We start from the raw sequence: 24,000 nt of genomic DNA on the forward strand, positions 1-24,000 counted from the left end.
TCTGGAGAAAGAATGCGGGGACGGAGACAAAATGTGAAAAAAACTAAAGAATGGGACAGCTGACCTTATATACTTTTCTAGCTCAAGGAAGAGAGAGAGAGAGAGAGAGAGAGAGAGAGAAACACAAACACCCACACACACCAGAGTAAAAGGGTGGAACAGAATTCTTAAGGAAGCCACACTGACTACAATAAAACAGATAGTTAATTACCAAATGAATAATTTTAAGTCAATCACCACTTTTTATGAACACCCGTTTACCGCGTTTGAGCCCACTGAGCAATTAACCTGTCAGTCTAACCTGTCAGTCCGCCTGTCAGCTTATATGTCTGTCTGTCTCTCTAATGTCTCTCTAACCTTTTTCACTCCATTCCCCCCCTCATGAATTCTCAACATTCGTGTGGCTCCCCTTCATTTTTCTCCCAAATCCCACCCGCCAAAAAAGGCAAAAAAGATAAATAAAATTTACAGTCATAATTATCTTATATTTGATAGATTTCTGTGACATGCTTAACTTACATCATTAGACTACAAAAGATTAGCGGACAATAGCATATTTGAATTTGGTTGGGAAAAAGTTCAATTAACGTCTGCATGTTTTATCACACATCAGTGGGAAGGCTGATGTTGTTTCTTTTCAGTCAGCTGATGAATCCGAGGCTGTGTCACTGACAATGCACAGCTCATTGCGGGGTCCACATCCAATCGGTTCCGGCTCTGATTCTTGATTTGTGGAAGGGTGGAGAAACCAGACTCACATAAATAGGTAGTTGGAAAAGGCAAGAAGTCGAAGTGCAATGGCAAGAGTAGTCGAAGTGCAAAGGCAAGAGTAGTCGAAGTGCAATCTCACTGACTTTTGGATATGACTGATGCATCGAACACCAGAATCCATTTAAGAGATTTTTCTTCATAGAGATCTTTGGCAGCAGAATCATGTTCGAGATCAAGGAACTCGTCCTGGACATCACTGGGAATGGTAGAACATTTTCTTTGCCTGGACATTGATGCACGTTTTTTTTTTTTTATTCAGATTCCTAACATTATTTAGAAATGTATAATTCGCAACAGCCCACCATGGCCCCCAGGTTGAGAACCACTGATCTAAGCCGTCTATGGAGGAGCATAGAATTTTAGCCCAAGGCTAAGCACTGGGACCGATGAGGTACTCAGCGCTGAAACGGAAACTGAGAGTCGAAAGGTTTGAAAGGTGTAACAGGAGGAAAACCTCACAGTTACACTATAAAAAGATTGTTAGAAGATGAAATGTAAAATATAAGAAAAAATAAGAACGGAGGTACAGTAAAAGGAATGAAAGGGGTTGCAGCTAGGGGCCGAAGGGACGCTGCAAGGAACCTTCAGTAATGCATACAGCAGTCTACATGTCCACTAAAGTTATTTCTTAATTGTCATAATTTTTAAGTTATGCGAGAGGCTTCGTATTTGGTAGGCCACGTTCCACTAATGAAGCCTATGTGCAGAGCGAGGTCAAGGTCATACTAGAGGTCAAAAGTCAAGGTCATACTAGAGGTCGAAGGTCAAGGCTATACTAGGGGTCAAAGGCCAAGTACGAATTTGCTAAGGTTGGCAACATATGTTCATAAACGCTGTCATACTGGAGCTCTGTTTACTCAAACGCTAGAGAGGTTTTGTAATATAAACCTTAGCTCGGCAAGGCAACAATTATCTTTATTACATGTATATATGGTACATCATATATATATGATATATATATATATATTATATATATATATATACATATATACATACACCACACACACACACACATATATATATATATATATAGATATATATATATATATATATATATATATATACTATATATATATATAATATAATTCCCATCTGTCAGCATAAACGTTGTCTTTTAGAGAGAGAGAGAGAGAGAGAGAGAGAGAGAGAGAGAGAGAGAGAGAGAGAGAGAGAGAGAGAGAGAGAGGAAGGTGGGCGGAGACAGATGCAGTTGATAGTAAACAGTCGAGAATTTTTTTTTTTAATCTACTCTGAGGTATTGGCTATCTTTGAAACTGAGTACAAATCTTTGAAAATTTGAGATTGTTTTCACTTAAGATGTTTATATTCATTCATATATTTTGTTAAATTAATTTTTTACCTTTATCATCTTTTGTCAAAGATGTCAATGAAGAGATATTAATTCAAATATCTCCGAGAATGAATGTTGATATTGGTGTAGTATATATTTGTAGTCTATGAGGAAGCGTTTAAACTCCTCTGAATTATAGCCGACCTTTCTATAGCATTGCGTCAAAACATCTATGATAATAACAATAATATCTTTTTAGCCTTCTCTGATACTTTAAGGGTGCCACAATGGATGCTGGGTCGAGTGATAATAATAATAATAATAATAATAATAATAATAATAATAATAATAATAATAATAATATCTTTGAGCATTCTCTGATACTTTAAGGGTGTCACAATGGATGCTGGGTCGAGTGATAATAATAATAATAATAATAATAATAACAATAATAATAATAATAATAAAAAATAGTGGCGCCGTGGAGGAGTGGGTTAGGTCGTCAATAGACTTAAGTCAAGTTAAGCAACATTGGGGCTGGTCAGTCGTTGGATGGGTGACCGCTCTCCTCGGCGTTGATCCTTGGGAAAGGATCTTTACCATAATTTCCTCAGTCTACTCAGCTGTAAATGAGTACCTATCCCTGATGGGTAGGGTCCAGCTATGGGTTAATAGCAAAACTCAGCAATGTATGGAAAGAAATGATGGAATAAACGACAACGACGTAAATGGAACCTCTGGCAACAGAGGAGCTTCGTCCGGCAACCAGGTAATTCAACCCAATTGGTAGGGGAAGACGGTCAGGTACTTGGAGGTCGTCATCCAGCAACTGATCACCACAACGACAGTAATCAACAGCCTGAGATTGGAGCTACAGAGGCAAAAAGGAAGAAATGGACAAGAAGAAGAAAAATAAGGAAATATGGAGATGCTACATCAGAAGCAACCCGACGGAGAGAGGATATAGAAGAAGATTGGTCAACATCTGGAATGAGAGGAATAACACCCCCCAAAACAGAGCAGAGGCTGGCAGACCAAGTAAGACATAAAGAAAAAGAAACTGGCTCTCCCCAAAGAAAGAGAAGAACTGGAAAGGGAAATGTCACACGACAACGAATTACACGAAGACGAACTGAGAGACGATGCCACAGAAGACGACAGGGAGGATGAGGTATCAAACAACGACACAGAACGAAACAACGACGAAGTAACAGAGAGGACGGAATGGGTGGGAGAAAAGATAGACAATGGATGGAGCCAGATACAGAGAGAACAAAGATCCCCTCCATGAAAGCCTACAACACCAAGAAATTAAGGGAGGACAAAAACAAGTGAGGTCAATGAAATAATGGGCCCTAATACACACCACCAGTATCACAGAAACAAATAACTTGACATATGCAGGAGCAAGATTAGTAGCAGAACTGATGGGGATTCGAACACCAACACCACCGTCACAACCAACCCAACAGAAACCAAAACAGCAACCTCCTTGAAAAGGCGCCTGGAAAAGCAAATCATGGTGATGAGATCTGACTTGAGTAAACTGAAAGAGATGGCAGAAAAAAGGCTTAAGAAGCAAGAAAAACAAGGGAGGAACTCAACGAGAAATACAAAGTACAAGAGAGGGGACTAAACAAACACAATAGAAGATGTAAAACAGAGGCTTAAGGCCAAAGCACACAAGATCCAACGGTACATGAACAGGAATAAGGGGGATACCAACAGAACAACTATTCGGAACCAACCAGAAAAGACTATACAGCCAACTAAGAGGGGAAGACAAACCACCAGAAATTCCTGAAGCCGAATCAAGTAAGAAGACTCTGGGAAAACATATGGAGCAATCCGGTATCACACAACAAACATGCAACATGGCTCCAGGAAGTCAAGGAAGAAGAAACAGGGAGAATAAAACAGATTACAGACATCACGACAGCACAGTCAGACACCAACTAAAGAAAATGCCAAACTGGAAAGCCCCAGGTCCCGATGAAGTCCATGGTACTGGCTGAAAAAACTTCAAGGACCCTACACCCACGAATAGCAGAACAACTCCAGCATTGTATCTCAAATCACCAAGACACCCAAATGGATGACCACAGGAAGAACATCCTTAGTACAAAAAGACAAGAGTAAGGGAAATATAGCCAGTAACTACAGGCCTATCACCTGCCTACCAATAATGTGGAAGTTACTAACAGGTATCATCAGTGAAAGGCTATACAAACTACCTAGAGGAGACAAACACCATCCCCCACCAACAGAAAGGCTGCAGAAGGAAGTGTAGGGGCAACAAAAGACCAGCTCCTGATAGACAAAATGGTAATGAAGAACAGTAGGAGAAGGAAAAACCAACTAAGCATGGCATGGATATAGACTATAAGAAAGCCTTCGACATGATACCACACACATGGCTAATAGAATGCCTGAAAATATATGGGGCAGAGGAAAATACCATCAGCTTCCTCAAAAATACAATGCGCAACTGGAATACAATACTTACAAGCTCTGGAAAAAGACTAGCAGAGGTTAATATCAGGAGAGGGATCTTCCAGGGCGACTCACTGTCCCCACTACTCTTCGTAGTAGCCATGATTCCCCATGACAAAAGTACTACAGAAGATGGATGCCGGGTACCAACTCAAGAAAAGAGGCAACAAAATCAACATCTGATGTTCATGGACGACATCAAGCTGTATGGTAAGAGCATCAAGGAAATAGATACCCTAATCCAGACTGTAAGGATTGTATCTGGAGACATCAGGATGGAGTTTGGAATAGAAAAATGCGCCTTAGTCAACATAACAAAAAGCAAAGTAACGAGAACTGAAGGGATAAAGTAAACTACCAGATGGGAGCAACATCAAACACATAGATGAGACAGGATACAAATACCTGGGAATAATGGAAGGAGGAGATATAAAAACACCAAGAGATGAAGGGACACGATCAGGAAAGAAATATATGCAGAGACTCAAGGCGATACTCAAGTCAAAACTCAACGCCGGAAATATGATAAAAGCCATAAACACATGGGCAGTGCCAGTAATCAGATACAGTGCAGGAATAGTGAATGGACGAAGGCAGAACTCCGCAGCATAGATCAGAAAACCAGGAAACAAATGACAATACACAAAGCACTACACCCAAGAGCAAATACGGACAGACTATACATAACACGAAAGGAAGGAGGGAGAGGACTACTAAGTATAGAGGACTGCGTCAACATCGAAAACAGAGCACTGGGGCAATATCTGAAAACCAGTGAAGACGAGTGGCTAAAGAGTGCATGGGAAGAAGGACTAATAAAAGTAGACGAAGACCCAGAAAATATACAGAGACAGGAGAAAGACAGAAAGAAACAGAGGACTGGCACAACAAACCAATGCACGGACAATACATGAGACAGACTAAAGAACTAGCCAGCGATGACAATTGGCAATGGCTACAGAGGGGAGAGCTAAAGAAGGAAACTGAAGGAATGATAACAGCGGCACAAGATCAGGCCCTAAGAACCAGATATGTTCAAAGTATGATAGACGGAAATAACATCTCTCCCATATGTAGGAAGTGCAATACGAAATGAACCATAAACCAAAACATAGCAAGTGAATGCCCGGCACTTGCACAGAACCAGTACAAAAAGAGGCATGATTCAGTGGCAAAAGCCCCTCCACTGGAGCCTGTGCAAGAAACATCAGCTACATTGCAGTAATAAGTGGTACGAGCACCAACCTGAGGGAGTGATAGAAAACGATCATGCAAAGATCCTCTGGGACTATGGTATCAGAACGGATAGGGTGATACGTGCAAACAGACAGACGTGACGTTGATTGACAAAGTCAAGAAGAAAGTATCACTCATTGATGTCGCAATACCATGGGACACCAGAGTTGAAGAGAAAGAGAGGGATGGATAAGTATCAAGATCTGAAATAGAAATAAGAAGGATATGGGATATGCCAGTGGAAATCGTACCCATAATCATAGGAGCACTAGGCACGATCCCAAGATCCTGAAAAGGAATCTGGAAAAACTAGAGGCTGAAGTAGCTCCGGGCCTCATGCAGAAGAGTGTGATCCTAGAAACGCACACTAGTAAGAAAAGTGATGGACTCCTAAGGAGCAGAATGCAACCTGGAATCCCACACTATAAATACCACCCAGTCGAATTGGAGGACTGTGATAGAGCAAAAAAAAAAAAAAAAAAACAAAAAAAAAAAAAAAATAATAATAATAATATAACATAATAATAATAATAATAATAATATCTTTGAGCATTCTCTGATACTTTAAGGGTGCCACAATGGATGCTGGGTCGAGTGATAAAATAATAATAATAATAATAATAATAATAATAATAATAATAATAATAATAATAATAATAATAATATCTTTTAGCATTATCTGATACTTTAAGGGTGTCACAATGGATGCTGGGTCGTATAATAATAATAATCTTTTTAACCTTCTCCGATACTCTGAGGGTGTCACCATCCAGACCACGTCCCCCTTCCCGTGGGTCTCTCTCTCTCGCCTCGCCTCCACTTGAAATGCATAACATTCCTCGGCCTACGAGGAAAAGGACTGTAAAGCTTACGGACAGCGTGATCAACTATTAACTAGGCAATTACCAATATATAATTTGAAGGAACCGCGTTCGGAGCGAGAACACCTCCTCTCTCCAGCTTTCGACGTTTCCCGAAATGTTTTGGTCGTGTGGGTTCATCCTCTCGTCTCCCTCTTTCCTGCTTCGTGGTCTCGTGTACGTCTGTGGATGATCTCCAGATGGATGTAGTGTCTTGCTTTGTAAATGATATGCGTCACGACCGGCTGGACAAATTGGCGTGATTTCAGATCACCCCAAGGAAAAATCATTGGGAGCAGTGTTGTGAACGAAAAGTGCCAGAGAGTATGGCTCAGGCGCGTGCGCATTCCACACATGACAAGGAGTGAAAGTGTGTGTGTGTGTCGCTGTTGCCACCGAGAGATTAAGTTTTTCGCCTTTCTTTTCCTTTTAACAGAAATCCCAGGTGAATAAGATAATACCCACGGCCTTCTAGTGTTTGCAAGCAACGCTCGAAGGCAAAATTTGCGAAGGCGAGCCGCAGTGTAGCCCTGTTTACCTTAAAAAGACCGAAAATATTTCCGGTGGACACTCTCCTTACGAACGAAAGTACGAACGGTTTTCCTTAAAGATAGTTTGGTATGCCAACCATTTGATGTTTGCTCCTTCCCTCCTTAACACGTTCACCTCTTGACTTGACACATCTCCTCCGGTCGCTTTTAGAATCTTAACATGACGCAGATTAAAAGCTGACGATGTTGACGCACAACAACCAGCCTTCTTATTCTAGAGACCGATAACCATTACACCCATACACTCACGCACGAAAGAACCGAGGTATCTTTGTATTTTTCTTCGCTACGAAAGGAAACTCGCACGAAAGAATGCCACGTATGCGCGCTAAAAAGAGAACGCTAATGTGTATGCATGCAAGCGGCGAAGGAATGTCATGAGTATGAGCTACAAAACCCCTTATCAGTCAATTCTGGGCATGACTTGGCATGCATCAGCTGACGTCATTCGGTGTGACCGTTGTTGCACTGGTCTTCCCAGTCATTCCTCATCTTTGGCGCTCATTACGTCATTCCACATGTTCGGGCGTTTTCCCCACATGTTATTGGAATGATTTATTTTCCCATGGATTAGGAATCTAGTTTCCCCATAGATTTCTACAGTTATATTTCCCCCATACGTTGTTCCTTCCATGCTCAAAATCTCATATTTTTTTGAAGGATTATAGTAATTTTTTTTTCAATAGGGTTAGGATATATTTTACCAAAATGATTATAATATATATTTTTCCTTTAATTAAAATATACTGCCCAGAGTTTCAGATAATCTATATTTCTAATTATATCTGATGATGATAGAAAAAGCTTTTTACAGTCTGCTTGTGGTAAGTAGGGGAGAGTGGGGTAAGAAGCCCCCCTTAAGGAGAAATGCTTATATTGTCTACAGTATTTCTAGCTATTGACCTAACAGAGATATTTCTAGAAAGCTTTGTTATTGAAGTATCAACGATCATAATCATGAGAAGCTGTAAGTAATTTAGGATAGTAAAAACATGACCTGAAAAAAAAGAACAAAGGGGGCCTTTTACCCCATGGGTGGGGTAAGAAGCCCACTGTGGGGGCCTCATGCCCCATACCCAAGACGCCTATTTTTGATAAATATAAAAAATTCAACCTTCTACACAAAAAATATTCAAGAATAATGTTGAAAAATATAAAAAAAATTAATCGTAGAGTTCTTAGTTTCTTGTAAAACCTAGGAACTTTTTGGTATTCATAGGAACTGAAATTAGCAAAATTGGGAAATAAATTTACACTTCCTCTACATGACAGCTGTAACAGCACAATTAGACATAAATTCCCTTTCTTTATATAGCACCAAGAATAACACAAATAAAAGAAATAATGGATAAGTTTTACATAAGAACAAAAATGACACAAGTAAAAAAGGTAGACTAATTTTCTTCACATTACTGTATTCTCTCTGGCTAAAGTGTTGTGACTGCAGTATAAGGCTTCAAAATACAAGAGGGTAATCCACGAACAGTAATTTCATATGAATTCCTTGAACGGACAGCATAGCATTCATGAAGATTCGACAGAGGTATACTGTGATCGCTTATGCAAGATATGACCGAGATAAAAGGCACAGGTTTTTATAAAAAAAATTTCAGTGAAGATAATCCACTTGAAAAACAATAAAAGAACTAGTTTAGTACTTCATTGAAAATAATTTTTCAAAAATCCACAGGCTTCCTTAAATTTTGATTGAAGCTGATTTTCGTTCAGAAAAAAATGCTTAATCGCCATTAAAGTATTTTTGAATTTCAGATAGCAAAGACTATAATTTCTTCACATTAGTACCCGTATTGAAATAATGATTACAGTGTACGTTGCATGGTAAACTGTAAGTGATGCTAATTTTTATCGTGTCAATTTGGTACCGGAAGGTGCTTTTAACAAATTAGCAATCATTGTATTCAACCATTTATCACGAGACATATTTCGCCCTTTACCACGTGGTGAATTTAAACCTTTACCATAAGGCCTATTTGAACCTTTATCGTGTAATATATTTAAACCAATTACCATTAAGGGTATTTATCATTTTACCATAAGGCCAATTTAAACTTTACCATGTGATGAATTTAACCCATAACACAAGGCGTATTTACCCTTTACCACTCAATGTATTTAAACCTTAATACATGATGCATTCACCAATCAGCTTATTTAACCGTTTACCACACCGTATCTAAACCTATCTACCGCCAGCAGCTTGGTGACAACTCGTAAAAAAAAAAAAAAAAAGGTATGCAAATATTTGACAATGAAACAAGAAAATATAGAATTCAGGCCAAAGGCCAAGGCTGGGACCTATAAGGTCATTCAGCGCTGAAAGGGAAATTGGCAGTCAGGAAGTGTGAAAGTTGTAACAGGAGGAAAACCTCAAAAAAAAAAAAAAGTATTAAAAATGAGAGAGGTTGCAGCTAGAACCCTCTTAGGGACGCCGCATTAAAGACCTTCAAGTAATAATGCCTATCGGTGTAGTACTGACGGAGACAACGAAACGAAACCGACAAGACCATAATGTCCGAAAGACTGCTCGGAGGGAGAAGAACGAAAGCGTGAGTCGGCGACTCACCCGGTGAGTCAAGTAGAGAATGATGGCGGCGGCGGTGGTGGTGGTGGTAGGCGCCCGGCCGGTGTGAGTAAGAGTGGAGGAATGCAACACACCCTTTCAGCATCCTCACTTTCATCCCTTTACATCTCATATGCAGAGATGAGGGAGCGGGCGCCGAGAAGAAAGGAGAACGAGAGGAGAGGAGAGGAGAGAGGAGCGGGGAGGGGAAGGGGGAAGGGGGGGAGGAGAGAGAGAGAGAGAGAGAGGGAGAGCTGAAACGGAAAGAAATGAGATGGGAATTACTTTGAAGAGATGGAAGGATCTGATTTGCACATTCGTGGATTTTTGTTAAACAGACGAAATTGTAATTCTAGTTCAACAAAATTATCAACATCATTATTATTAAAAAATTCGTCATAGTAGCACGAGTCTTCAAATGGAGAAACAAATCCACAGTTATGTAAATGTACATAAATTTAAATTTACATATATGTATTTATATAACTGTGGATCTGTTTCTCCATCATTATTATTGTTATTTTCATTATCATTATTATTTGTGCTAAGCTTATATTCTTTAGAAGCAAACCGAGACACGCATATATAAATATAAATGTGTATTATAAAAAACTAATGAAGCTAAGAAAAAGCATGAAAGGAGCAATGCTTGTTTGCTTTGTTTGTTTATTTGTGTGGTGCATCACATCCGGGAATTAAGGTGACAAGGTGGGAAAAACAAAGTCCAAGAAATGAAACGCGAAACCGAATACAGTCAACGAAAATGAGAGAAAACAAAAGCAGGAAACACATAAACAAAACCTTTGCAATGAAACCGACAACAGACAGGACGGGAACTGAGACGGGTGTCCTACTGAGACGGTGTCCTGCTGCCTTGCTAAATATAAACCGAAACTATTCAGCCCTCACATACACACACACACACACACACACGTACGTTTGTCTGTCCTCACAAGACGACAACAAGGAATACTGGAAAACGCGGTCCTTCGTCTCCACCTGTGAAGCTGAAGCGTCAATTCGGAAACAAACAGGTTTGTCTCAGGTATGTTGAACGAAATAGATTTTTCTTAGGTATGCAAGGAGTAGGTAACTAGGAAAAGGGAGGCTATGGGGGAGGTGGGGAAGGGGTAGGAGGAGGGTAGGACTACCGAGGGAGATAAGGAGATGGCTGCTACTCAATGGAGGAAATTTTACTTTCATTGGGGTGTCAGCAGAAGGAATGCGGCTGCCACGGTAAGGAACAACCCCCCCCCCCCTCCCACAGCCATCCATGTGTTGTGTGTTGGTTGGGAGCAGAGATTGTGTACACAAACATTCCTCGAGTTTCTTTGATCTTTCTTTGATTCCTCTCGGGTTATCTATTTCAGTCTCCGTTTTTTTTTCTTCGACAGTTTCGATCCTAATGAAATATCTTAATTGTCCTTCTGGCAATAAGGGATGATTTAAATAATTGGTATGGGTTATGTAATAGACTAAGGAAAAACAATATGATATCACTCTATTTCCAAGAGATGACTGAAAATGTCACCAAATATAAAACCAGATATAATTCTTTTGACTCTAAGAATGACTGATACTTCCCCATAAAAAAGTTTCACAGACAAAACGATGGCCGTAAGAATGTATTGAAAAGTTTGCCTGCTAGCTGTATATTCTGCTCTGATCTGCCCGAGTCTTTCATTCCCACACATGACTACATGTGTAAAGTGCTAGATTCATCATCCTTATTATTATTAATAAAATAATAATAATAATAATAATAATAATAATAATAATAATAATAATAATAATAATAATAATATAATAATAATAATTGTTATTATTATTATTATTATTATTATTATTATTATTATTATTATTATTACAGAACAACCCCACAAGGGCTACTGTTCTGTTATTCAAGTTTCCATAGAACATGGAGCCCATTAGGAACAAGCAAGAACAAGAAAAACAAATAATATATTAATAAACATGAAAATGTATTAAAATGCAAGGTGAATAGTATAAACTGCGCACGGAATTGGCCCCTCTGGTTTTGCTGTTTCAGTGCAAACAAAAGATTTTCAATCCTAAGTGATACTAAGACCTGGACTTGGAAACTGAATCATCTGTACCTTACTGCGATTAAAAAAATATAAATCTCGTACAAAAATGATACTGGAAACCTTACAAGAAATGTTACAACCGTTACAGATGTCAGCACAAATTCTCTTCAATCAGATAACTTTAAAGCGATGATTTCAGTGCTTGTATCGACTACAGTTTGTGAGTCGCATGCTATCAGCTATACAATCTTGATTGTTTTCAATTAGTCATGGCTTTGTGGATTTATTTTTGAGGAAAAGGTGAACTTGCATGTTCCTCATTAATAAAAAAAAAAAAAAAGTTTGCTCACATTGTTTACCAGTTATTTTACATTATTTCTATATCCTTATATTATTATTATCATTTTTTTTTTATCACAGTCCTCCAGTTCGACTGGGTGGTATTGGTATTTATAGTGTGGGGTTCCGGGTTGCATCCTGCCTCCTTAGGAGTCCATCACTCTTCTTACTATGTGCGCCGTTTCTAGGATCACACTCTTCTGCATGAGTCCTGGAGCTACTTCGGCCTCTAGTTTTTCCAGATTCCTTTTCAGCGATCCTGGGATCGTGCCTAGTGTTCCTATGATTATAGGTACAATTTCCACTGGCATATCCCATATCCTTCTTATTTCTATTTTCAGGTCTTGATACTTATCCATTTTTTCCCTCTCTTTCTCTTCAACTCTGGTATCCCATGGTATTGCGACATCAATGAGTGATACTTTCTTCTTGATTTTGTCAATCAACGTCATGTCTGGTCTATTTGCACGTATCACATTATCTGTTCTGATACCATAGTCCCAGAGGATCTCTGCCTGATCGTTTTCTATCACTCCTTCAGGTTGGTGCTCGTACCACTTATTACTGTAAGGTAGCTGGTGTTTCTTGCACAGGCTCCAGTGTAGGGCTTTTGCCACTGAATCATGCCTCTTTTTGTACTGGTTCTATGCAAGTGCCGGAAATTCGCTTGCTATGTGGTTTATGGTCTTATTATTATTATTATTATTATTATTATTATTATTATTATTATTATTATTATTATTATTATTCCAGGGTCTTCTTCCAATCCTGCCATATGTTTGAAGAACAAATTATTATTATTATTATTATTATTATAACCAAACCAAGAAAAGAACTTATGTGATTTCACTGACCATCATGAAACCGTGCAGGGAAAATATTTATTATTATCATTTTTATTATTATTGCTGAAGGTAATCTTTTATGAGAACAGGATATCAGGTCCAGGTCAAGCAGGAGTCGTCGTCAGTGCCGGTAATATTCCGTAGGCGTAGTTCAGTAACTCCGGGTTGGGGTCGTCTTTGGTTTAGGGCTGGTATTGGTGCTGGTATAGCTGGTATCTCAGAAATATCGCTGAGCCTGAGAAGCGGATTGTAAGGAAAACAGAAAAAAAAAAATGTATAAAATCTACTCGCTTAATTCTGCCATTCTTTTTAACAATATTTGCCTAAAAGAGGGTCTTCTACCAAAATATTATTATTATTATTATTATTATTATTATTATTATTATTATTATTATTATTATTATTATTATTATTAGGAACACAGTAAATCTATTAATCGAGACACTGCGATGTAATCACAACAAAACCAAAACAAAAGAATAAGAGCATCATGAAATCTGCCAAGAACGTGAAAGTGATAGACCAGGAAACTATTTTTTTGTACTTTTGACGTAAAGGCTTGATTGCAAACGATCGGTAATAACAGACAGACAGAGAGAGAGAGAGAGAGAGAGAGAGAGAGAGAGAGAGAGAGAGAGAGAGAGAGAGAGAGGGAGAGAGAGAGAGAGAGAGAGAAAGAGAGAGAAAAAAGGCCCGAGTAGGGCGAGCGTGTGAAAAGAACGTGTGTATCAAATGTACAGGTGAAACCTGCACTGGTTATTAAGAGCGTTGCAGATGTCTGATGACTTTCTTACATGTCGGCATTGACGAAGAACGCACGCACTGCAATTTTAGCCAATATGTGTTATTTTTTTTTTTCTAACAAAGGGAGCCTATGAAAAGGAAACAGAAGAGCAGTCACTGCCACGTTCCTTCGCTGAATGAATCGAATGAACACATTGCACAGAAAACTCCCATAATTTGTTGTTGCTTACTCAAGTAAATAAACGGATTTGGCAACAGAATACAAGCAAAAAAAAAAAAAAAAAAAATATATATATATATATATATATATAGATTTCTGCACAGCGTATAATGCTGTATGGAAATCCCAGCCACGGCCCATGAAACTTTCAGCCTCTGCCCGGTCGTGACCTGTGTTGTTGGCACCTATATCGGTGCCAGACGCACGATCATTGCTAACTTTTAACTTTAAAAATATGAAAACTAATAAGGCTAGAGGGCTGCAATTTGGTATGCTTAATGATTGGAGGGTGGGTGATCAACATAGCAATATGCAGCCCTCTAGCCTCAGCTGATTTTCTGATCTGAGGGCGGACACAAAAAGTGCGGAAGGTGAGATAAATAGCTTTCTCAATAGTTTTCTGGTAAAAAAAAACTAAAAGGGGAAAACCTCAAAATACAACGCCTCCATTGCAAGAATAAGGAAGAGAAGAAAATCTGGAAAGATGCCCAAGTCTATCACTCGAAACACAGATACCCCATTGATGCAACATCTCTTAAGTCTGGCTCAGGGCGAAGCGTTCTGCAATTACGTGATGTATTCTCGTTGCAAATCCTTCTTGCACTTCTTAGGCGATAAGTATACGAGTTCCTCATGAGGATGTGATTCAAATAATACCCATACCCGTGTCATGATTGGGAAAGAAGGCAGGACGTGCCAAGAGAGAGAGAGAGAGAGAGAGAGAGAGAGAGAGAGAGAAAAGTCTCACTGGAAAAGTAATAGTCGACAATACCGTGCCAAGTTTCACCCGTGTACGAAATACGTTATTAGAGCTGGCGCCATTAGTTAGTTTCAGTTCTTTTTTTCATTTTAGTCTTGTAGACTTTCGATGTTCCCTGAGAATATATATGCGCATGCAAGCGTATGCAAGCCTAAGCGTGTGTATGTACATATGTATGTATGGACGTACATAAGTACGTACGTGCACGTGTGTCTTTGTTTACAGACGGGATATAGAATTTAAGTCACAGAACAAGCGCTGGGACCTATGAAGTCATTCAGCACTGAAACGGTAGAAAGGTTTCAAAGGTGTAACAGGAGGTAAACTTCGCAGTGACACTATGAATCAATTGTTAAGAGGGGTTGTAGAGTAAGATGGAAAAATGAACCTTCAGTAATGCCTACAGTGCATCGCATGACGTCCCTTTGTTTACGAATTCCTATATACACATTCACGCATACGCATGTAGTGTGCCGAGAAACGAAATCAAACAGACGTCCGGATCTTCTTCCTAAACATCAACTTCCCATACAATTACGGTCACACCTGTCATTTGCATAATCACCTGGGTTTTTGTGACGACGTTCACCACTTCCCCATCTTCTTTTTCTTCTCCTTCTTTTTTCAGGTTCTTCTTCTTCTTCTTCTTCTTTTTTTCAGGTTCTTCTTCTTCCTCTCCTTCGTCTGGTTCTTCTCCTCGTCCTTCTCTTCCTCTTCTTTTTCTCTTCTTCTTCTTCTCCTTCTACTTCGTCTGGTTCTTCTCCTCGTCCTCTTCTTATTCTTCTTCTACTTCGTCTGGTTCTTCTCCTCGTCCTCGTCTCGTCGTCGTCGTCCTCCTCCTCCTCCTCTTCCTCTTCTTCTTCTGGGTTTTCTACTTCCCCTCCTTCGTCTGGTTCTCCTCCTCCTCCTCCTCCTCCTCTTCTTCTGGTTTTTCTACTTTCCCTCCTTCGTTTGGTTCTTCTCCTCCTCCTCCTCCTCCTCTACTTCTGGTTTTTCTACTTCCCCTCCTTCGTCTGGTTCTTCTTCTCCTCCTCCTCCTCCTCCTCTTCTGGTTTTTCTACTTCCCTCCCCTTCGTCTGGTTCTTCTCCTCCTCCTCCTCCTCCTCTTCTTCTGGTTTTTCTACTTCCCCTCCTTCGTCTGGTTCTTCTCCTCCTCCTCCTCCTCTTCTTCTGGTTTTTCTACTTCCCCTCCTTCGTCTGGTTCTTCTCCTCCTCCTCCTCCACTTCTTCTGGTTTTTCTACTTCCCCTCCTTCGTCTGGTTCTTCTTCTCCTCCTCCTTCTCTTCTGGTTTTTCTACTTCCCCCACCCCCCCTTCGTTCTGGTGGGTTCTTCTCCTCCTCCTCTTCCTCTTTCTTCTGGTTTTTCTACTTCCCCTCCCGTCGTCTGGTTTCTCCTCCTCCTCCTCCTCCTCCTCTTCTTCTGGTTTTCTACTTTCCCTCCTTCGTAGGGGGTGTTCTTCCTCCTCCTCCTCCTCCTCCTCTACTTCTGGTTTTTCTACTTCCCCTCCTTCGTCTGGTTCTCCTCCTCCTCCTCCTCTTCTGGTTTTTCTACTCCCCCTCCTTCGTCTGGTTCTTCTTCTCCTCCTCCTCCTCTTCCTCTTCTTCTGGTTTTTCTACTTCCCCTCCTTCGTCTGGTTCTTCTCCTCCTCCTCCTCCTCTTCTTCTGGTTTTTCTACTTTTCCTCCTTCGTCTGGTTCTCCTCCTCCTCCTCCTCCTCCTCCTCCTCTTCTTCTTCTTCTTCTTCCAGGTGTCAACTCCGACGGGGAAGAACGCCAGGCGAGACTTTTCTCTCCTCTGGGGGAGATGTCACTCAAGCGCCGAGTTTTATTACCGTCATTTTCGTCTTTTCTTCTTCTCCATAAAAGCGGCAGCGTGACTTCGGGCCAGCTCTTTTTTTATCTATTTTTATTTTTTCCGACGGGCCGTAAATTTCGGCTATTCATTTTTCCGACGAGCCTAACAAGTCTATAAAAGATGGAAATGACGCGGGAAATGAAGGCTCGTTATATAGTCTTGTTTCTCCTCTTACGCTTAATGGGTTCCTCGGTGTCATTGTGGTCTGTTTAGAAAACCCATCGTGGATGGCAGCACGATCGAATTATGCTAATAGGTTTTTCGTTTACTCGGGGAGTAAGCCTACAAACTACTTTGTTGCTGTTGTTGTTGTTGGGGGCAGGTAGAAAAGGTCTATGGAAGAGACATAAACGGTCTGAAAGGGTGTTTCGCGTTGAGTTAAAGATACTGGAATTATAGGATAGGATATTTATGATTTATTCATTAGAATAAAAATGTAAAAAATAAAATCCGTACAGAAAAGTGATTTTTAACAAAACATAGCATATGTATTTTTATTTTCGTTGGTGAAACAGGGCTCTATTTGACCTGAGATTATACCACATTTTAATTTGCGTTAAGTTAGGAATATAATGCTTACAACTTATGCAATGCATGAGGGGAAAATCTTGCGTGCGTCCCGAGTAAGCTGGAGGTCGGATCACGCCTTGTTTTTTCGGTATTTTATTAAGTTTGTTTGGAAAGTCACTGGTTTTCCTTTTCTTTGATTCTACATACAGCACGAAAAACGTTAGATGACATATGGCAGGAAGTGAAGCTATCATTATCATTAATGGTATCACTCAAAATTAATAAAATTTAAATGCAAAAAATTTTAAAGTGTCCTGAACTGTAAAGCAAAGACGAAAGTAACATGAATTAAATGTAATTAAAAAAAATACAAATGCGTAATGCCAGATGGTATAAAGCCAGGTCTGTATAATGTCTAACGGAAAAGAATATTAAAATTTAATAATCCTAATAACGTGCTTACAAAGACAAGTAGAAACAAGAGATAGTCCAAGGAAATGGAAGCAATATAAAACAAGGTGTGATCCGACCTCCAGCTTGCTGGGGGCGCGTGCTAAAATCTACGGTCAAATAGAGCGTCGTTTCACCAACGAAAATTAAAATAAATACACTATATTTTTATTAGAAATAATCGTCTCTACTGTGTAACATGCACATTATTGTTCATTACATTTTCATTCAAATAAATAAATCTTAAATATCCTATCCTAAAATTCCTGTATTTCTAACTCAATGCAAAACCCCTTTTTTCAGACCATTTTTAGGCTTTTCCATAGACCTTTCCTACGCCTAAGAAGAACATCAACTACAACAACAACAATAGCAACAACAGCAAAGTAGATTGTAGGCTTATTCCCCGAGTAAGCGATAAAAAACATTAAAGAAAGTAAGGCAACCCAACGTCAAAGAGCCGAGGCCAACAGCCTCTAGAAACATATCATGCAAGATGTCGTGGCTTTGCTAAAAGAAGAATTATAAGACCATTTTCGGGGAAATTACGAAATCACAGAAAATCAAATGAGATCCTCCAAAGGACGAAGAAAGATAACCTCTTAAGAGAGAGAGAGAGAGACTCTAACACAAAGGAAGAAGCGTCTTATGATGATACATGTCGAGGCTGATAGATTATTGTGCTTCACCTCTTAGGGTCCTCCCTTTGTCATCATTCTCTCTCTCTCTCTCTCTCTCTCTCTCTCTCTCTCTCTCTCTCTCTCTCTCTCTCTCCCCTCTTGTTATATACCTATATCCTAGTCCTTTATTATCCTCACTTTAAAGTCTACATACCTCTCTCTGCTTATATCGCATAACTCTTACTTCTTTCTTTGCATGTATATACAAAAAAAAAAAAAATCTGAACATCAATTTTATGGGCTGCAGTAAAGGAACCAAGAAATTAATCCTAACAAATTACGCAAACCCTATAATGGTCATATCGACATCTGGAAAGCATCAGTAAATATCTCTGTGAAAGAAAGTCACTTAAAAATATCAGACATAATCCATCACTTTCCAATTACCATGATACCTGTTCCTCATCCTTTGACGGCCCTGGTATTTTTCGCCTCGTGGAATTTGCCGTGTAATGGCAGCAATCCTTCGCTGCTGGTGTCAGTTAAGAGGAGGCCTCTTTCAGAATCAAAGGTGTCAAATGACAATCGTGAAGTTATTCCATAAATTTCAGATCGGGACGAAATAGTAAGCACAAAAAGAATGCCACTAATAATAATAATAATAATAATAATAAGAAGAAGAAGAAGAAGAAGAAGAAGAAGAAGAAGAAGAAGAAGAAGAAGAAGAAGAAGAAGAAGAAGAAGAAGAAGAAGAAGAAGAAGAAGAACCAACAACAACAACAATAATAATAATAATAATAATAATAATAATAATAATAATAAGTAATAATAAAATAAATTAATAATAATAATAATGCCAAGAAAAACCAGCCACCAGCAATAATAAAATAATAAAAGAATAATAATAATAATAATAATAATAATAAAATAATGAATCAAAATAATAAAATAATAATAATAATTGGAATCACACCAAGAAAAACAGTACCAGTGGAAACAGTGCTCAGCAAGTAAAAGATTAGTCCAGCAGTGACTAGCTTGTTCTTTTCTAGGAACTAACCTCTATTATGGGGAAGGGGGGCGGGCGGGAAACTGGTAACAATCAGAAACGAAACTTTATAAAAATGGATAAGAGGCTAATTCGAGCCAAAACACCTAAGGCAAGCGAAAAATTGCCTTTTTCCTCCTGAAAACGCTGATTGGATCACGAGAGACCCGACTGACTTCCCCACCCGACTGAACGAACCAACCATTCCTGGAGGTCAACAAACCGCCCAGTGAATGGGACGATTAACCCAAGATCTTGGATTAGCAAATCCCAACCAATAACCAACAGATGACGAGGGTAAACTATAGCCCAAGGCATGTTGTCGTTTTGCAATCTTGCCATAAATGCTCAGGCCAAATTTAGGGTCGTTGCCGCAGCAGACAAGAGCGCGGACGAACCAGCGCCGTGGTCTCTCATGCGCATCGCCATGCGCATGGAAGGATTTTATTAACGAGATACGGGCAACAGGGCATGGCACATAAATCACATTTTTGGGCGCGATAAGGTCACGGAGACCGATTTGGCAATCTGAAACGTTCCATGTGTGTGGAGTTATAGATCAATGGAAAATGGCTCTTAAAGCAATTATTACTATTGATCAGTAAAAATCTACAATCACATCAATAGAAATCTGTGTCTGACAAAAGATAAAAACAGATCTTATAGCTTTTGTCAATTATAAATTTTACTGAACAGCAATTTAATCAGGACAGTATGAAATGTGATTCGTTTTAGCATTATTATTATTATTAATAAACCTATTATTATTATTATGATTATTATGAATTATTATTAATATTGTTATTAATAAAACTATTTAATTATCATAAATTATTATTATTGTCGTTATTAATAAAACTATTATTATTATAATAAATTATTATTATTACTATTGTCTGATTTAAAGAATTCACTATTTCAAACAATCATAATTTCCTTTTAATACTATATATTCCTATAAACATAGAAAAATCTCTTTATTTTCAACTGTGCATTCCTGTACACACTGAAAAACATCTTTCGTTATTCCAATATACATTCAGAAATTCACTGAAAAATATTCTTTTCAACACCGAATATTTCTAAACACGCTGAAAAAATCTTTCTTTTTAACACTATACATTCCTAATCACACTAAAAAAATATCTCTCTTTTTAGCAATATATATTCCTAAACTCACTGAAAAATATCATTCTTCAACACCGTACTATCCTAAACACACTGAAAAAATATCTTTTTTTCTAACAATAATATTCCTGCATGCACTGAAAAATATCTAACCGAAGCGAAAATAAAAAGTTACCTCACCAGGTCATTAGAGCTCAAATATACTAGTAATATACTTCCTCGAGAATTATACGTTCGAACCTGGGGTCATCGAGTGCAAAAGTTCGATCCATTACACGGGTTTTGACACCGAAGAGAACTGACAAGATGGATGGAACGACGACCTTTCCAAGGAGAGAGAGAGAGAGAGAGAGAGAGAGAGAGAGAGAGAGAGAGAGAGAGAGTATCTTTAATCTAGGGTGTGTGACACACGTGGAATTCAAACTGGTTATACACACACACACAAACGTTGGACGTTTTATCTATCTATATATCTATCTATATGCATACATACACATCTATGCCTATCCATCTATCTATCTATGTGTGTTTGTGGTGTAAATACATGTTCATAAATATACGAAGACACGTATCTAACCTTGTATGACTACATAACTTGCACAATTTCCTTGTCTTTCGTTCGCGCAGTGAGGATTATCTCGCTACATCTGCGACCCAGAAATTTTACAAATTTTTACTGCCTCAAAAATCTGCTGCAAGAACTCTCGAGGCGAATGTCTTTTGCGACAACGAAAGCAAAATTGAAACAATAACCGTGGTTCTGACAACAATAACAACGTCAACAGAAATACAACAACAAACACGGTTTCCATGCCTTCATGGATGCATGTCAATGAACGCCGCCCTAAAAAGGGTTATATTTGGGAGAGGTGCGTAATATGAAGAGAAGGGAATGAGGGGGGCGGGGTGAAGATGAGAGAGAGAGAGAGAGAGAGAGAGAGAGAGAGAGAGAGAGAGAGAGAGAGAGGGAATAAACACTGAAAAAAGAAGGAAGAGAGAGACAGGTATTTGCAAGATAAACACTGATATGAGAGAGAGAGAGAGAGAGAGAGAGAGAGTGAGAGGAGAGATCGGGAAGAGAGAGAGAGAGAGAGGGAAATTAAACACTGAAAAAAGAAGGAAGAGAGAGACAGGTATTTGCTAAGAGATAAAAACACTGATAGAGAGAGAGATGCAGAGATGACGAGAAAGAAGTGAGAGAGAGAGACGACTGAGAGGGGGGCTGAGATAGTAGATTGAAAGACTAAATTGATGAGTTCCCGCCACATGAGTCGGACCGTTGGAGACGGTAGAGATCGAGGAAGCGTGGGACAGATGCATCGAGAGAGAGATGAGAGAGTATGGAGATGAAAGGTGCTGGAAGGAGGTGACGGAGGGCACCAACATTCCAAACATGCGAGAGAGCCCCCCTACCCCCAACACACTCCCCTTCTACCCATATACCCCCCCCACCCCCCCCTCCCCCACCTCACAGCTTCCTCCGAAGAGGTGGCACCGCCGCATACCACAGGTGGGTATACCTGGTAGAAGTGGCACCTTTGGCATACCAGAGTCAAGCGGGGGTGCTTTCTCAGTACTTTTACTTTCGTTGGGGATTCTCCTGCTATACCTCTGCTGCTGCTGCTGCGCTGCTGCTGCTGCTGCTGCTGCTCTGCAAAGCGATCCTGCGTCGTCACAGAGCCGCCTCCTTCTTCCTCGCCAAGTCTTCCTAAATTAAGTCTATATTCTATACTGCGTAGATCATGAGTCTTCCTACATCTCGTTTCTCTGTAAATTCTTTTCACTTGATGAGCTTCCTACTTCCTCTTTTGTAAAAATTTTTTTTTTTCTTCTTCACGGGCGTTTTCATTAGATGTTCTTCTATGGCAAACATAACACTATTTTCTATCAAGTCACGTCATTTTTATCTACTCATTACTTCTTCTCTTTTACTTTACCATGACAATAAAACTTTTTTGCTAACTTGATTATGTTCTAGTCCACATCTTCGCTATTAATTGTCCTCCCACAGCCCTCAACTGCACCCCCCCCCCCCCCCAGGCTCCCCTCCAAAAAGAAAGAAATTCAACTAAACGAACATCCAATTCAGGTGACGCCTATCTCCGCGTCTTGAGTTCATTCAGTTAATACTGTACAGATAAAAAAAAACCTAATTAACTGTTATTACTACAATAACACATCTTAATCAATTTCGTTTCAAGTTCCCTATGTCTGAACTTTTTGACGTAACAGAATCATACTTTTCTTTCTCTGCTTCCTATGTTATATAACCCGTCATTTACATAACTATTTCCTTTCTTGTGACGTCCCTTGTTTTTACAAGTTCCTAATCATATGGGTAATTATGCAGCTAACGATAATAATAATTGGAGCCTTCCTTCATTTCCTTGAGCAACAGCTTCTGACACCTTGTTTTTGTACACTTTAACTCTCGTTTTCTTTCGGGTTTCAAAACATTGATCTTCACAAGAAAGCTCGACGCCTAATTTGTTTTCATGAGGTGTCTTTCTTGCTTCTTTGTCTGACGAGTTTTTTTTGTTTCTTTTTTTGGTTTTCGTACAAAAATCCTCCAACGTTATTTCAAGCATTACGTTCATTATTGCCTGTTACTGCCATCATTCCTCTGAGCAAAATGAGACGACTTAATAATAGACCACTGTCTTTCTAAGGAAACTGAATCGCATACTTAACAATACGAGCTTTTCACGTCTAATAATCTTTCCTTTGGGTACCCATCTCCCTTATTCCTACCTGGCATTTGTTTTTCCTTCGCGGTGACATTAATGTTCACCCCATTTGTACTTATCTCCTTTCTGTTCCTAAGATTCTCCTTGGGGTCTAATTTGCCTTCTTTTCCTGTGACTTTCCTAATTTATTATTTGCTTTCTTTTCCTGTGATCTCCCTTAGTCTTGTTTGCTTTCTTTCTGCGACTTTCCTCAATTCTTGTTTGCTTTCTGTCCTGTGGCCTTTCCTTTCATTCTTGTTTACTTTCTTTTCCAGTTATTTTCTATAATTTCTTTGATTGCTTTTTCCTCTCGAAACCTCCCTTCTACTCTTCTTTATTTTCTTTCCCTGTCATCATTTTCCTTTATTTTTGTTTGCTTCCTTGGGGAAATAACTCACTTTTTCCTGGTCTTAAAATTTTCTATCTATTTTCTCTACCATTATTTCTCGTTTGCTTCCTAAAGCAATAAAACTCGTTCCTTCTCTTCCCGTTTTCCACCCCCCCCTCCGTTCAAGAGCAAATCCCAGCCAGCTCCACTTCTTTCCATGGTTTCAGAATTTTTTCGATTAAGGAGTGACCTGGTCGGGCGAGGCTGTCTAAAGAAAGCCATTTTCCCAGAATTATATAATACACCTACATAAACGTATAATTATATATATATATATATATATATATATAGTATATATATATATATAGATAGATAGATAGATAGATAGATAGATAGAGAGAGATAGATAGATAGAGAGAGAGAAGAGAGATACATAGATAGATAGATAGGAAGGTTTGAAAGGCGTCACAGGAGGAAGACATTGCAGTTGCACTATGACATAATAATTGTAGAGAGGGTGGAAAGACAGGGTGACAGAACAAGAAAATGAACGGAGGTAGAGTAAAAGGAATGAAAGGGATTGCAGCTAAAGGCCGA

Source organism: Macrobrachium nipponense, chromosome 27, assembly GCF_015104395.2.
Source record: "Macrobrachium nipponense isolate FS-2020 chromosome 27, ASM1510439v2, whole genome shotgun sequence".
Lineage (NCBI taxonomy): Eukaryota > Metazoa > Arthropoda > Malacostraca > Decapoda > Palaemonidae > Macrobrachium > Macrobrachium nipponense.